We start from the raw sequence: 10,340 nt of genomic DNA on the forward strand, positions 1-10,340 counted from the left end.
GAAAATTTACATCAAAGGCTATTACTCAGCATTTTACCAATTACAGGAATTTCTGCAAAATCTGCCCAGCCATTTGTTTGTGTATCCCTGGGATCAGTGCCCAGAGTTCAATCTTTCTCTTGATGCTTCCTGCTGTTTTCAGGGACTCAATGAGAGCACTAAGTGACCTTTCACTCACTGCAAGTCTATGGGCACTGAAGTTAGGAAAATATTTCCCTTCATGCAGAATCTTCCTAACAAAGCTTTCCCATGTATTTGTCAGGTCAAATAACATTCAGATAAACTGCACATAATCCCCAAAATGCCAAATGTTTAGAGAGCTTTTTTTTTTTTTTGAGACGGAGTTTTGCGTTTTGCTCTTGTTGCCCAGGCTGGAGTGCTATGGTGGGATCTCAGCTCACTGCAACCTCCATCTCCCAGGTTCAAGCGATTCTCCTGCCTCAGCCTCCCGAGCAGCTGGGATTACAGATGCCTGCCACCACGCCCGGCTAATTTTTGTATTTTCAGTAGAGACAGGGTTTCACCATGGTGGCCAAGCTGGTCTCGAACTCCTGACCTCAGGTGATCCACCCACCTCGGCCTCCCAAAGTGCTGGGATTACAGACGCGAGCCACTGTGCCCGGCCTATAGAGCTCTTCCCATGAAGAGCCATTTCATGCCATCATCAACAGGCTGCCTTCGTGGGTGGCCAATGTGCTTCTGGAAAACCAGCTGTGAATAACGTGAGCAACTCATGGTGTCTACATCAGAAGGAAACTTTTAGATGTCCTTATTGACTTTCTTCTTGGTATTGAAGGTGGTATAATTATTACAGTTACATAGTTTTATCTGGAAGAATTACTTGATCTAAAAGGTAATTTAAAATTAGTAAAATTTATTAGATATCAGGATACTAAGTTTCATCAACGAAAGAAGACTGAAAACACCCACAGTAGTAGTACTGAAATTTTACGTGTCACTCAGCAACTCGCGAGAGTCCCGTCTGGTGCTGAGTCCATTTGGAATATCTGTCCCTGCCCTCCCCTCCTCCAAAAAGAATGTTCACTGTAAACGAGAAGAGCTTAATTTCTATAGGCTTTGTAATCCTTCCACTGGATTCCAAGCAAAATAACTATCAATACAACTAATCCTGAGAATAAAAAGTAATCACAACTATGCAACAAAAACAGGAAAGGTGGTGGCAGGGTCTCACTCAGATTTCATTGCTTTGCTTTTCTCCAGGAAGGTCTTTTTGAAGCCCTGTTTATTCAATAGTAAGAGGGACCTCTAGTGACTTATTTTGTTGTATTTTGCCAGTTGATTGGTCAATTACTCTAGCATGCCTTTCTATAAGTAACTCATTTATGTGTTTATTTAAGCCAAACGGCAGTTTCCATTACAAGACCCAAGGATTTTGATTTAAGTAACAACGTTTTATTCACAAAGCTTTCTCACAAAAGCAGATTAAAGTTGAATCTGAAACACGGTACAGCATCTGACCAAAGGAATCCGGAGCTTGTTTTTTGGAAGGGCACACCAAGTGTAGGATTAACTGAGACGCAACTGAATCATGATGCACAGTGAGTGCATGAACCCATGTGCGTGCCCTGTGTGTGAAGAACCAACCCACCCTTGAGCCCGCGGGCAGAACAGCACTGAGCTACGGCAAACTTTTCATGACAGCTTAGGAGAACTGCTGAAAGCTACCCTTGGTTATCCTGCAATAATCTAAATTTCCAAACATGGCCACTAGCATTTATTGGAACTTATTTCGAAAGAGATTTTGGTAGGAGAAGGCTGAGGCTGACAGCGGGGAGATGCCACTGAAAGAAAAAAAAAAGTGATTTGAGAAGGAGGAAGACATTTTAAAAATTCTAATCTCATGGTTTGATTAATCAAGAAAGAAAGACAACTCTCTGATAGAGATTTACTCCAAGCCGAAAAAAAAATGTGCAATGTTGTGTAAACATTTTTATGTGTGATAAAATGAGTACATTATGTTTTGCTCATCTGTCTGGAATATCATCATTATATTAGAATCATAGCCCATTCTAGAAATAAAGGCTTCCTAGGTGTTTACCAAATTAAGGAAAATAAAAAACAGGGAACCCGATGGCAAATTAAATAATGTAAAATATTAGCATCCAGAGAGGAATCATTTTCAGGATCACCTAAATGACTGGCTGAGTTTTGTCTTTAAGCAAGAACTTTCTACTATGAGAAACGAAGCCCCTGACAGGGGTGTTCAAGTGTTATTCCCTTAGTAGTTAGGGCAGGTTATTAATTTAGTTTCCCCTACAGGCGCTCTGTCCCTATACTGCATGGAAGTTAATTAGCATTTTAACTCTGAAGCTGCCATGGTCAGCAAAACTGTAAGCTGGTAACATCTAAGTTGATGCAGTATGATGTAATGTCTGCCAGTTTTTTCCCTGTTAGACTTAATTCCTACAAAATATTACAATCCTAAAAAGGAATAAATGACAGCATTTGCAGGCTAATCTCTTATTAAGATGCTCTTTTCAGGTTTTACAGAAACGTCCACTTTCTCAATGAATATTCAAGTACATCGATTAAAAAGTCAAAACATGCATGGTATATCTTAGACTCCCCGACAAGAGGAAAGTCTATTGTAAACAAAATCATCTTTTTTCGGATTGCAATTCCAAATATTTTTTTAAGGTTCTTCATGTTCAGGAGCATGTTCTTCAATTCCACTTCCAAATATTACCGATAATAAAAAAATACAAAGTTTTCCAGACAGCCTAGCGCAAGTTTTAAACCATTTGCTGTACTTACGTGGATTTCCTGCTCCTACGGGGCTCCAAGTCTGAGTGGGGAGAAGCAGCAGCACCTTGAGGACGGCCCAGGCCACTGAAGCCATGCTCACTTCAGCCAGGCGCCCTGAGACCCGGGCACGGCGACGGCCGCTCTGCGTCGCTCCTGCTCTCACTCCCGTCCCCTGCGCGGCTCCGACGCTGCTCTGTCTCCCCTGTCCAGTCTCTCGCTCTCTTCCTCACGCACTGGCAGCCTCCCTCAGCGCTGCAGACCCTCCCGCCAAGCCGCGCCCGGCCCCAGCTGCGTCTCCGAGGTCGGCCCCGCGGACTCGCGCCGCAGCTTTCTGGAGCGCTCGGGACCGCGCGGCGCCGCCCCAGGCACGGAGGCGGCAGGTTCAGGCGCGTCCCGGACACTAGGCGCGGGAGGCGGCCGGCAGCAACGCGAGTCAAGAAGCGAGTGGGAGGGACGCCCCAGGTCCGCCTGGCGCTCTCCTCCCGTTATACCGGCAGCTTCCTCCGTCCGTCCCTCCCTCCCACCGGGGCGGGGAGGCCGCGGTGCACGGACTCGCGCCAAAGACCGCGCCGTCAGCCTCCGCCTGCAGGTGGAGAACGCCAGGCTTTATCACTCCGCTGTTCACCCAGCGCAGGGGGTGCACGCAGGAAAATCCTGTCCTGTTTGAGTTCAAATAGGGAAGATGGGGCAGAAATAACTCTGCGGCGTGTACTCGGGCAGACGCGCGCACACTTTGATTTTGCTAGGAATTCTGAGTTGTGGAGAACCAAGCTGGGAAACTGGGCCAGTAGCAGGGAGAGGCCGGTGAGCCTGGGTTGTGCGAGTGCAAGCCTTTATTTAAAGTTTTAATATTTTGTCTATCATGGGTTTTTTTTTCTTTGCGATTACATTCAATTTTAAAACTATTTCATTCATTCAGGATTAGCGTTACTTAACAGTTGCTCCTGAGACTAGTGCGTTAGTCCCTTCACCCTAGTCCTGGTCTTGGTGGAAGTCTAAAATTTACGTTTTATTCCAGCTTTCTGTCTAAAAGAGCAACCCCTGCAAGTGTAGGATGAGGAGCTCAGTCCAGCAGCAGCTAACACTGCACTCCTTGCACGCCTGCTGTGTGCTAGAGGGAGGGGCGGAGGCGGGAAGCGGGGGGGGGGGGGTCTTTCTCTTTTTCTCTTCCTCTGCTTCTCAAATTCACAGTAGGGGCAAAGATTGACAAACTCACTCACATTTCCACCACCGCGAGGTTCCAAAAAAGAAAAAAGAAAGAAAGATACTTTTTCAGATGGTATCTCTAAGAAATAGTTTATTAATCTTCCCTTTGGAAAGACAACTTTGAAAGGCTTTTTCATTAAAATGAATTCAAATGTAATACTAATAGGTGAAGAATCTTACAAAGTCATTCTTGAATTATTAATTGGGTTCACTTAAACTACTTTTGCACAAGAACTCTGTAAATAGCACGTCTTTTATTACAGAAAAAATTATAAATCTACAGTTTTGATTGACAGATCAGTTGCCTTCAGTGAGACAGAAAGAGAGAAAATGGAAATCATTTTCTAAATTGGACCTAGAGTAAAACAACAAATGTCAATCTATTATTATACCAATTTGTCAGGCATCAGATGGAGTCTTTAAAAATGTGAACGTGGCCGGGTGCGGTGGCTCATGCCTGTAATCTCAGCACTTTGGGAGGCCGAGGAGGCCAAGAGGTCAGGAGATGGAGCCCATCCTGGCCAACATGGTGAAACCCCATCTCTATTAAAATACAAAAAATTAGCCGGGCGTGGTGGTGCCTGCCTGTAGTCCCAGCTACTCGGGAGGCTGAGGCAGGAGAATCGCTTGAACCTGGGAGGCAGAGGTTGCAGCAAGCCGACATTGCGCCCTGCACTCCAGCTTGGCGACAGAGCCAGACTCCGTCTCAAGACAAAAAAAAAAGTGAACTTGGGTGTTCAAACTGTTAGGCTTAATGGAGAAAGGCCAAGAAAGTTCTACGGTGGTAGACATTTGCAATTTAAAAAAAATGGCTTCATTAAACTGTAAAATCACTAGCGTAGTGAGGGTGAATGCATCTTTTACAACATTGGAGGAATATATTTATGAATATTATTCTCAATACATAAAATATACATTTTACACAGTTATAGGTACACTCAAAATTTGTTCCAAATTGTTCATGTCTAGTAAACGTATATACACTATTTTATATGGTTAAGCCAATAAGCATCAGCATTTTCTTCTAAGACAGGAAGCTTGTAATTGTTTTGATTCCCCTGCTTTTGACTTAAAACTTATTTAGGTTTATTCTACTTAAGTTGTTTGGTTGGGGACTTGAAGTCCTTAGACATAAATGTGTGTCTTGAAATGCATTTTATGTGGCTATAATTGCTGCTATATGGTTATTATTTAAATCAGCATAGACACTTGCTGTGGTGATAATGCTGGCAATGAACTTTGCAGACTAAGAGTAGTGAGGCTCTAAAAATTACTTTGCCTAGTAGAGAAGCATCCGTCACAATCATCACACACTACACACTTACTAAACAAATGAAGGCATGAATTCGAGATGGCTGATGTAACTAGAACACTGGATGTCCTAGAAAAAATATTGAATATCACAAATATAAATGTTTTATGTGTTGCTGCTTTATTTCCTTTCTTCCCTACTTTCCATGATAATGCAATTTAAACTTTGAAACTTCTTACTTAACCTTCTATTTAACCTTAACATGGATAATAAATACAATTATATTTTTTATTTCAATCTGGATAATGGTTGCATGATTCAACTAGAATAAGAAAGGAATAAGATCTACTTTGTAGTAGCACATATTTAGGAAGTGAGTATATTTATATTGGAACAAATGATGATACTGAGGTGTGTTTGATGACTAGCTTCTGGATTATAAGAATGTAAATGTTTGTTAGGATAGACTTTTGAAATTTGTTCTTGAATATTTTGAATTACAAAAGGAACATTTTTAAAAGAATTTTATAAAGAAAATGTTAATAATTGCCACTACCATCACCCCAACCCCACTGAGGTAACCAATGATACATAACAGGCTGACAGGCTGGTATGTATCCTTATGTATCCTTGTTTTGGCTCTTCTTCTTCTTCTTTTTTTTTTTTTGAGACAGAGTCTCACTCTGTCGCCTAGACTGGAGTGCAGTAGTGGTGTGATCTTCGCTCACTGCAACCTCTGCCTCCCAGGTTCAAGCAATTCTTGTGCCTCAGCCTTCTGAGAAGCTGGGACAACAAGTGAGTGCCACCACACCCGGCTAAGTTTTTGTATTTTTGGTAGGGATAAGGTTTTTCCATGTTGCCCAGGCTGGTCTCGAACTTCCTGAGCTCAAGTGATCCACCCGCCTTGGCCTCCCAAAGTCTTGAGATTACAGGCGTGAGCCATCACACCCGGCCTTGGCTCTTATATATAAACACATACAACCTGTACATAGAGTTGTGCTTATTTTGTTTCGATAAGGTTTTACTTGTACTTTATACTCTCATCCTGCAATTTTATCGTCTCTCTTTGTAGTATACCGTGTGCATTCCAGTCTAAGCTAGAACTTAGTTTTCAGTTCTAGAAAATAGAGTGAGAATACAAAAATATAACATTTGCCTGCCAATCTAATAGCATTTTAATTCCTAAATAGATCTACTTTCACAAATATGCTACTTCTCAAAGAATTATTTTTCTTATGATATTTTTCTAAGCAATGCAATGTGATATTAATCAGATTTTTAAAATGCACTACTGCATTAGTCAAGGCCCAGAAAGAAAGCATGATTTGCTCAGATAGTTTAAAGGAACAGGCTGTAAAGAAAAGTGAAGGGACCCACCAGGTGACGTTGTGGCAACCAAAGACAAGCACTAGCAGAAAGCCTTTACCACCTACAGCAGAGGCGCGGAGGGAGGAACGGTTGCTGCCAGATGCCCAGAAGGCAGCAGCCAGGGAACACAAAGGTCTGGCAGGAGCCACAGTCATAGAAGTAAAAGAATTTGTTGTCAGAACCTGGAAACAGGAGTGAGTAGGGAAGAAACTTTTTGAGCTCTGACTTCTGAAACCTTACTGTTTCTGTGGGTGTCTCTCATTAGCCAAAACCAACTGGAAGTCAGCTGGGAGGGGAGCAGGGTGACACTCGGGCAGGAAGGGTGACAATGGGGCTGGAAGGGTAGAGGGTGGTTCTGAGGACCTCCACAAAGAATGGCCAGCACATCCTAGAACACTGACACTTATCAAATTAAAAAAAAAAAAGGTTATTTTTGTTTTGTGCATTCATGTTCTTTAATGAATGATTTATAAAGTAATGGCTTGGAATAGAAATCTAAAGCTTTTATTTTTTAAATTCTGAACTGAAGTAATCATACTTGCTAGAAATTAAACCAGAGCTTTGAGGTCAAATAGTTTACTCTTTCTTCTGTTTATATTAACAGGGAAGATTAATTGTGCCGAATATCGTAGTTTTGAATGGAGCTTTTTATTAACTTCAACATCAGGAAATCACCAGAGTCCACCTACCTTTCCTTATTTTTCACAGAAATAGAAAGATTGATGTTCTCATAGAGCAAAAAAGATGAGGTCTCACTTCTTGTGGCCTTCTGACATCCATCAATATTTTAGGAAAACAATTATCACATTTCAGGGCCAATTGGGAATTAAGTTGAGCTCAAATACAAAGGGAAATATTTTTTATTAAAACTTTTTTTTGTGAAATGAATTATAAATTTTATAAATTTTTTTGTGAAATGAATCAGCTAGCCTAAAATTTAATCCTTCCAAACTACAGTAGGTTAAAAAAAACAAGTGAATGGTAAACAAGTTGAAATTTTCATAAAGTTTTTTATCACTGGCTAATTGGGAAGAATTGAAAAGTCAGAAGAGGAGAAAATTATAATCAATGCCTACTCCATTAAAAAATTGCTTAACTGTTTTATTGAAATTGATTCTATAGAGAGCCCCTGATTGCATATTTGATAAGGAACATTAATGCTAATACATGACCCTGAAGTGATAACATATTCGGCTGCACTTGTTATTTAGGCAAGTCTGTGACTCAGAAATGAGATGGTCTGGAGGGAGACTTTAGAAACAATAGCAAGACACGAAAGTTCTCTCGAAACCTTGGATCCCATTTTTCATAATAAACAGAATTACGTCTTTTTTGATTAGCTTGTGAAAATTATTTGAGAATAATTTATGAGAAGTTCCCACTGCTATAATATACTGAGTTCAATAAATTATTCATATTTGATTTTCATTAATTAAAATAAACCCAAATCCTATTAAGAACTTTTTCAAAGACTGATAACCATGACTACAAAATGCTTTGTTGTCACATTTCTTTTCATTCCATAAATTAAATAGACTCTTCTTTGTCTCTAAAGGCTATTTAAACATGTTTCCCAGGAAAGGCTGCAGTTAAATGTTGGCATTTTGTCCTTATGTTCCTATAGTTTCCTGTTGTAGCAGTGTAGAATGAAGTTATGCCAGAATAATTTCCACATAAATACTGAATAAAGTGGACTCTTCATGGTTCAAAGAGTTTTGTGCCAATATGTTTCTTTTCTTAAGCGTTCAATGTAAATTTATGAAATTTTAATATTCTCTCATAAACACCTAAGTGTAGTTGCCATTAAATACAGATTCACATTCATGTTAGAACTGCTATTTTTTGTTTCATATGATTTGTTCTTTTTTTTTTTTTTTTTTTTGAGAAGGAGGCTTGCTTTGTTGCCCAGGCTGGAGTGCAGTGGCGCCATCTGGGCTCATTGCAAGCTCCGCCTCCCGGGTTCAGGCCATTCTCCTGCCTCAGCCTGCCGAGTAGCTGGGACTACAGGCGCCCGCCACCACGCCCGGCTAAGAGTGTGTGTGTGTGTGTGTGTGTATTTTTTTTTTTTTTTTGAGACGGAGCCTAGCTGGGACTACAGGCGCCCGCCACCACGCCCGGCTGTGTGTGTGTGTGTGTGTCTGTGTGTGTGTATTTTTTTTTTTTTTGAGACGGAGTCTCGCTCTGTCGCCCAAGCTGGAGTGCAGTGGTGCGATCTCAGCTCACTGCAAGCTCCGCCTCCCGGGTTCACGCCATTCTCCTGCCTCAGCGTCCGGAGTAGCTGGGACTACAGGCGCCCACCACCGCGCCCGGCCAATTTTTTGTATTTTTAGTAGAGACGGGGTTTCACCGTAGCCAGGATGCTCTCGATCTCCTGACCTCGTGATCCGCCCACCTCGGCCTCCCAAAGTGTTGGGATTATAGGCGTGAGCCTCCACACCCCGCTGGCAAATAAATTTTAAAGCCCTACATTCTTGGGCAAATTTTACCCTTAAACAAAAATTCAGCCAATTGTACTAATCCAATAAAGAGCCATTTTAGGGAGCCTAAAGTTTTTTTATGAAAGCTCTAGTTGAATCACATATCAAAGTACCGGTCTATTAAGTTTCTTTTTTTCAGATATAAGTTAATTTTGATGTATTTTATTTGCTCTTTAAAAAATCACACTTTTGGGGCTGCGTGCGGTGGCTCATGCCTGTAATGCTGGCATTTTGGGAAGCCAAGGCGGGCGGATCACTTGAGGTTAGGAGTTCGAGACCTGACTGGCCAACATGGTGAAACCCCTTCTCCACAAAAAATACAAAAATTAGCCAGGCGTGGTGGTGCATGCCTGTAATCCCAGCTCCTTGGGAGGCTAGGGCATGAGAATCACTTGAACCCAGGAAGCAGGGGTTGCAGTGAGCCGAGATCGCACCACTGCACTCCAGCCTGGGCAGCAGAGTGAGACTTTCTCAAAAACAAACAAACAAAAAGTCACCATTTTGAATGCTTAGACACTACTGGTGGACATGTAAATTAGTTCAGCCAGTGTCAAAAGCAGTTTGGTGATTTCTCAAAGAACTCAAAACAGAATTACTATTCTACCCAGTAATGAGAATGGTAGACCTAGGCATGTGTATGTTCATTGCAGCACTATTCACAATAGCAAAGACATGGGATCAACCTAAATGCCCATCAATGGTAGACTGAATAAAGAAAATGTGGTGCATAGGCCAGGCGCGGTGGCTCACGCCTGTAATCCCAGCACTCTGGGAGGTGGAGGCCGGTGGATCACGAGGTCAGGAGATGGGGACCATCCTGGCTAACACGGTGAAACCCTGTCTCAATTTAAAATACAAAAAATTAGCCGGGCGTGGTGGTGGGCGCCTGTAGTCCCAGCTACTCGGAAGGCTGAGGCAGGAGAAGGGCGTGAACCCCAGAGGCGGAGTTTGCAGTGAGCCGAGATCGCACCACTGCACTCCAGCCCGGGTGACAGAGCAAGACTCCCGCTCGAAAAAAAGAAAGAAAGAAAGAAAATGTGGTGCATATACACCACAGAATATCCTACACAACCATAAAAAAGAACGGGATCATGTCCTTTGCAGCAACATGGATGGAGCTGGAGGCCATTATACGAAGCAAACAAACACAGGAATAGGAAACCAAATGCCGCATGTTCTCACTTATGAGTGGGAGCAAAACACTGAGTACATATGGACACAAAGAAGGGAACAACAGGCACTGGGGCCTACTTGAGGGTAAAGGGAGGGAA

At 42.2% G+C, this 10,340-nt stretch overlaps 1 protein-coding gene across 3 annotated transcripts in view; it reads right to left on the minus strand.

The window, feature by feature from the left end:
• CNTNAP3C (contactin associated protein family member 3C) overlaps positions 1 to 3,347 on the minus strand; it is a 152,036-nt gene extending 148,689 nt beyond the window's left edge. For all 3 annotated transcript variants that reach the window (XM_063695526.1, XM_063695527.1, XM_063695525.1), the window contains exon 1: positions 2,776 to 3,347. The gene's annotated coding sequence lies outside the window, so the exon portion shown is untranslated. The remainder of the gene's footprint in view (positions 1 to 2,775) is intronic.
• Between the last annotated feature and the right edge of the window lie 6,993 nt (positions 3,348 to 10,340).

The sequence above is a fragment of the Gorilla gorilla genome, chromosome 12, assembly GCF_029281585.2.
Source record: "Gorilla gorilla gorilla isolate KB3781 chromosome 12, NHGRI_mGorGor1-v2.1_pri, whole genome shotgun sequence".
NCBI lineage: Eukaryota > Metazoa > Chordata > Mammalia > Primates > Hominidae > Gorilla > Gorilla gorilla.